A 6,789-nucleotide genomic window follows, 5' to 3' on the forward strand; every position below is an offset into this window, starting at 1 on the left:
TAGTTTAGATAATTAGTTAATTAAGACAAAAACCTCTTTATTCTTAGGCTAGATAATAAAAAGACAATCATTACTAGTACTTTTAGTTCCTTTGGGTTCGACAATCCGGTCTTGCTAAAACTATACTACTGTTCGATAGGTACACTTGCCTACATCGCGATAATAACTAGTTTCAAGAATGATTAATTGTAAATATTTAAAACCTATCACGAAATAACGTGATTAAGTTTTTGGCGGCGTTGCCGGGGAACTAAGATATTAGGAACGCTCAATTTTTATTACTTTAGCCATTTATTTTTCTTGCAATTTAATTTTATATTATAATTATTACTTATTTATTTACTTTTTCTTTCTCTTGGCAGGTTTAAATAGTTTATGACTAGAAGAAACCCGTCAAGGCCACTACTTTTTGACGAAGAAATTGATCGCATAGTTCGTAGAAACTAAAGAGAAATAAGGCGAAGCTTAAGATACACAGAGAACGAGCAAGAAGACGATACTCAACCCCCAACCGAAGAGATGTCTGAAAACCAAGGCAATCAGCAACCTCCTGCAATTGCGGTTAATCAAAATCCTGCTCCACGCACTATGTATGATTATGCTAAACCTTCTTTAACAGGAACTGAATCAAGCATAGTTAGACCTGCTGTAGCTACAAATACTTTTGAATTAAAACCTAACACTATTCAAATGGTACAACAATTTTATCAGTTTAATGGCTTGCAGGGTAAGGATCCCAACGCTCATTTAGCCAACTTCTTAGAATAATGCGATACATTTAAAATTAATGGCGTTTTTTTATGATGCCATACGTCTTCGATTGTTTCCCTTTTCATTGAGGAACAAAGCTAAACTGTGGTTGAAATCGGTACCACGAGGTTCAATTACTACTTGGGAACAAATGACCGAAAAATTTTTACTAAAATATTTTCCGCCGGATAAAACGGCTAAATTACGTAATGATATCTCTTCTTTTGTGTAGATGGATTTAGAAACACTTTACGATGCATGGGAGAGATACAAGGACCTTTTAAGAAGATGCCCCCACCATGGGTCACCGCTTTGGCTCCAAGTAGAAACATTTCACAATGGTCTGAATCCTTCGACTCGGCAAATGGTTAACACAGCTGCTGGCGGAACCATCAACAATAAAACATCGGAAGATGCCTATGAGTTTATTGAGGAGATGTCACTGAATAACTATCAATGGCAAGTTATGAGGATAAAGCCAACGAAAACAACCGGCGTTTACAAAATCTATTCGGTCACCATGCTCTCTAATCAGGTAGAACTCTTAAATAAAAAGATTGGTGGTTTTCTTAATTCTTCATAGGTTCACCCAGTAATGCAGTGCGAAACAAGTGGAGGTGGAACAAACCATTCGGAATACCAACCCTATGGCCACAACATGGATAACGAGCAATTAAACTACATGGGTAATAATCCTCGACCTCGAAACAATCCATATAGTAACACTTATAATGCAGGTTGGAGGAACCACCCCAATTTCTCGTGGGGCGGTCAAGGAAATCAAAGACCACAACATCCTCCGGGCTACCAACAACCACCCTACCAACAAGAAAAGAAGTCAAACCTTGAAGAGATACTCTCAAAGTTTATATTAATGTCAGAAACCCATTTTTAGAACACTGAGATAGCACTTAAAAATCAACAAGCGTCGATCCAAGGGCTCGAAACTCAGATACGCCAGCTTTCCAAACTAATCTCTGAACGACCACAAGGTAGTTTGCCAAGTAATACCAAACCTAACCTAAGGGAACAACTCAATGCAATTATTATTCAAGATGACGAAGGAGTCATTGAGCCTGAACTAGAACTGAGGCAAGAAACTGTGGTAAGCAAAGGTCAAGGTGAGGTAGATCAAAATATAAACAAACCAGTGACTGCCGAATATAAACCTCGTGTGCCATACCCCAACGCGACAAGGAAAGACCGCTTAGATGAACAATTTGGTAAATTCCTTAAACTCTTAAAAATATTACATATTAACTTACCGTTTATTGAAGCTCTATCGCAGATGCCAAACGCAATGAATTTTTAAAAGAACTTTTAGCAAATTAGCGAAAGTTGGGCGAGGCGTCGCATATGGAGCTGAACGCAGTTTGCTCGGCAATTCTCCAAAATAAACTACCTAACAAACTAAAAGACCCAGGGAGCTTTACTATTCCTTGCTTAATTGGTAGTTTAGATGTTAATCATGCATTAGCTGATCTAGGGGCTAGTATCAACGTCATGCCTTACAAAATGTTTAAGCAACTAGGTCTCGGGAAACCCAAACAGACTAGGATGAGCATTCAATTAGCAGATAAAACTATAAGATTCCCTAAAGGTATTATTGAATATGTGCTAGTTAAAATCGATAAATTTATATTTCCCATTGACTTTATTGTTCTACACATAGAAGAGGATAGCAACACTCCCTTAACTCTAGGAAGGCCGTTTTAGCAACTACTAAAACAATCATTGATGTTGGCACAGGTGAACTCACACTCCGGGTGGGAGACGAAACAATCACCCTTTAAGCTCGAAATTCTGGCAACACATCAGGAATTTAAAGTGATCATTTAAACCATTCTACTGAAACTAACAACATGGTGTAACCTACTTTGTAGAAAATGAGTCTGAAGGAAGCACACGAGTTATTCTCAAGCACTAGTAGAGGACCTGTACATGAAGATCGAAGATTACAAATTGGGGAACTCGATGAATGGCAGATGCACAAACCAAGAACACCCGACAAATCAAAACTATGCCAAAACGAGCCCGATACCTCTCCAAATCAACTTAAGGTTGGTGATACGGTTTTATTAGATGCCACAGATCCCCATATTGTCACTACCACACCGAATGAGGAAATCCCTCTTACGGTACTTAGTATTTTTCCATTCAGTACGGTGGAGGTGAGTCATCCCAACTTCAGCACTTTTAAGGTAAAAAACACTCGATTAAAACCTTATTTTGATGAGATTGAAAACAGGAATGAGGAGTATAAACTCTTCAAACCACCATGACCATTTACTAGAAAGGTAAGTCGAGCTTAGACTATAAATAAGTGCTTCCCAAAAGGCATCCCAAGCAATAAAAATATTAATTTCTTTAAATTTTGGTATTTAACTCCTAACTTACTAATATAAATCTTGAATACAGGTGTTTCCACAGAGACACGGCTAAGCACACGGGCGTGCTTAAGGCCGTGTGAAAATATGGCAAAAGATTTCCCCAACATGGGCTACGATTAAACGCCACGGCCATGCGATATGGCTGTTGTCGAGCCTCCCAAAACAAAACGGGCATGCGACACGCCCATGTGGAAGAATTGTGGTCGAGCCTACCAAAACAGCACGGGTGTTCGACACGTCCGTGTGGAACACCCGTGGTTGAACCTGTTAAATTAACACGGGCGTGGGGCTTACACACACGGGCGTGGGGATTGCACACACGGGCATGGGAGAAGCGAATGAAGCTAGACACGATTGTGTGACACAGCTTTGTAAACCCACAAGCCCGAGGAACACAGGCATGCACTAAATGTCAGACGCGCCCAAATTTGAAATTCACAAATCACACGGGCTAAAATTAGGGAACACGAGCATGTGCCATGGCCGTGTGCCCCAAAGTCTATAAATATCCTGCACTATTCACTTTCTTCCCCATTCAAAAACTCTAACCCCAGCCGCTGCAACTCCACACGGCCTCCCTACCACGCCCGTGCGCCGCCTCCAACTTCATTTTTAACGCTCAATCCCTCTCCCTTAGCATTTGTTTACTCCTTTCACTTCTATTTTACTTATTACTAATGCTTATTATTAGCATAATCTTCATTGCTTTCGAACTATTTTTCAATTTGCTCATTATTTTATCATTTTGTTTGCATTCTTAGGTTAGTTATTATACATTGCGTGTTAAATCAAGTTATTAGGGAAACCTCATACCCATGACTTTACCATGGTCATTCTCATGATATTTCCATGCCAATGTCTATCATTCAATTTTCATTTTTCAATCATGTTGTTAGAAAAGCTTCACTCTTTGTTCCTACACATGCCATTACTACGCCCATTTTCATACAATGATAAGGTCACGAAATTATTATGTTAGTTATGTTTGGTTGTGGCTGAAATTCTGCTTTTTATTTGAAAATTGTATTCCTTTTACTTTGACCACTCATCAAGATGACTTGATGATTCTAAACCTAGGTACCATGTCATCTTCACATGGTAAAAAGGCCACCGTACCTGCCTCGAAGAAGAGGAAGGGAGCGTCATCTTCCACGGGTCCAACCACAGAAATTCGTCACTCTATCCTACAGTTCCCCCGAGGGCCCCAAGAAGAGCTTTTCCAAATACGTCGAGCCCGACCTTTAATTGCGGGCCGTTGTATTGACTGGGTTGTCATAGAACAAGTTTAGATGGCTGATGCGATTTGGGCCCTCCTAACCATCGACCCTTAGGACCTATTCTTTGGGATTATCGAGCTGATGTATCTCGATCTCACGATAGAACTATGCTCAATATTCCATCTTCAGACCGTAATTACAAATTACGATGATCTCGGAATGGTCCAGTTTCACCTAGGTGGGTTGGTCCGCCAGATAAGCATCCTAGAGTTCGATGCTGCACTAGGCTTATATACGGAGGAGTTCAAGTAGGAAAATGAACTACATGCTCTCACTCGCCACATACATTTTTCTCCCTCAAAGTGTTGGCACACTTTGGCCCCTGGCGTAGCCTTCTAAAATCCTAGCCACTCCAAGGCATCAGTTCTCCCACCATCCCTGAGGTACCTACATGCCATTTTGGCTCACACGATTACAAGGAGGCGAGAGAGCATGGGCGTCGTCAACACTCACGAAGCCTACTTCTTATGGTGTATGTTACAAGGGCATGTCATCGACCTTGCCTATTTCATCACCCTTGCGATTCAGCAACAGACGGAGCGGCATCGGAAGGGGGTCATCTCCATTGGCCCCTACGTGACTCGACTGGCGCGACACTTTGGGCTCCTCAACACCGCGGTCCAAGAATCATCCCTCACCCTCATCGGTCAGATGTCTCCACAAGGCATCTCGAGCATGCTTAGCATGAGGATAATCGAGAGGCGCGGAGGAACCTACCCTCCCTAGTATCGTCTCACCCAATCTACTGAGGAGGAGGTCTACGAGGACATTCCTGATGATGTCCCCCCACAGCACGAGGACCCATCGACCCAGCCACCACCACGTTCTCGTCCAGTTCATGCGACAGCTTCATATGCTGACATCTTTGAGCGCCTCAACCGATTCGAGCAGTAGTGTTTTCAACGATTTGACAACATTGATGTCACTCTACAGTAGATTTGTCAACAACTCCACATCTCATTGCCAGTCCCACCTCGCGAACCATCTAGCGATGAAGATGTTTAAAAATATTTATTTATTATTTTATGTTTTTAATTTTTATTGAAACTACTTTTTATTTTTATTAGATTTTAGAAATTTTATTTTTTAATTATTAATTTCAGTTATTTCTTTTTGAGTAATTATTCTTCCTAATATCCCCTAAAAAGTTCCTAATTTTATCACAATTATATAGAGCTCTTAAGCTCATCGTCACATAAGAACTAAAACTCTACCGGGAAAAGTTCTCAACGACTGACTTGTCCTGATCGACCATGACCATTGCTAACACTAGATATAATATTCTTTTGGTGCAGGACTTATGAACTAATGAACCTCTATGACTGTTGGAGTATCCTCCTCCACTCTCGAACCGATTACTCTCCAAAACTCTAGTTCAAGGAATTCATCATACAGGAAGTTTCACTTTTCTCCCTATCTTATTTTTATATTTTATAATACCTATCTTTGTATGTTGAGGGCAATGTACATCTTAAGTGTGGGGGGCATTCATGTCATTATAAAAAAAAACCTTGAATGATTACCTTGTTTTCTCGAAAAGCTCCCATATCATATTTAGGATAAATTTTAATTGATTTGTGATTTTGATTGATATATCTTGAATTAAAACATAGGGATTTATGCATTGATTGTTTAAACTTTAAGGAATTAGAGAATCAAGCATGATAAGTTGATTTTTAAGAATTTAAAATTATAGGTTGTTTCCCTAAGTCTAGGTATTACTTTGAATTGGAATTCACGAGTCTAAACATCAAAAAGCCATAATTTTTAGTGAGATTTTTGAGCCTTCTGAGCATCTATTAATCTTTTCATGATCACTTTTATTATTGCTTTGAGTGCGTCAGTATTGAACTATTATTCTAGAACTTGCTTGATTATGCATGTCGAGACCACACCATTTGATTTGATATGTCAAAATGATTAAAGCACTTAGGATTAACCCACTCATGCCATGAAAAGCCTACCTCTATGATTAACCCCTAGTAAACCCCCTTTAGCATAACAAGCCATTCCTTGTATTAACCTCAATATTAACCCTTAACCCATTATTGTTGAAATCCCCTAAATTAATTTGATTCCTATTTTTGTCGAGATTTGAGTTGAAGAACTTGCTTAGCTATGTCTTGTTTGTAAGAAGTTCGTCTATAAATATTTAACTTGTTCTTAAAAAAAACACTATTTATACTTATCTGTAATTTCATATTTTGAAAAGAAGCTCTGTTGTACGCAAGTGAATATTAACTCTTTTTCTAGTTAGGCAATTTTTCAATTCAATCTCGATTCTAACCCTTTCTTTCAGCTTGTGACCACACCCCCTAACCAATCCTCACTACAACCCTCTAAAGACCTTTTGATTGATGTATCTTCTTAAA

At 39.4% G+C, this 6,789-nt stretch overlaps 1 non-coding gene across 1 annotated transcript; it reads right to left on the reverse strand.

Moving 5' to 3' along the window:
* Positions 1–949: 949 nt before the first annotated feature.
* Positions 950–1,056, reverse strand: LOC128282738 (small nucleolar RNA R71). Its single transcript, XR_008273093.1, has one exon. It is a non-coding gene; the product is annotated as a small nucleolar RNA R71 (small nucleolar RNA).
* Between the last annotated feature and the right edge of the window lie 5,733 nt (positions 1,057–6,789).

The sequence above is a fragment of the Gossypium arboreum genome, chromosome 10 (assembly GCF_025698485.1).
Source record: "Gossypium arboreum isolate Shixiya-1 chromosome 10, ASM2569848v2, whole genome shotgun sequence".
Taxonomy (NCBI): domain Eukaryota; kingdom Viridiplantae; phylum Streptophyta; class Magnoliopsida; order Malvales; family Malvaceae; genus Gossypium; species Gossypium arboreum.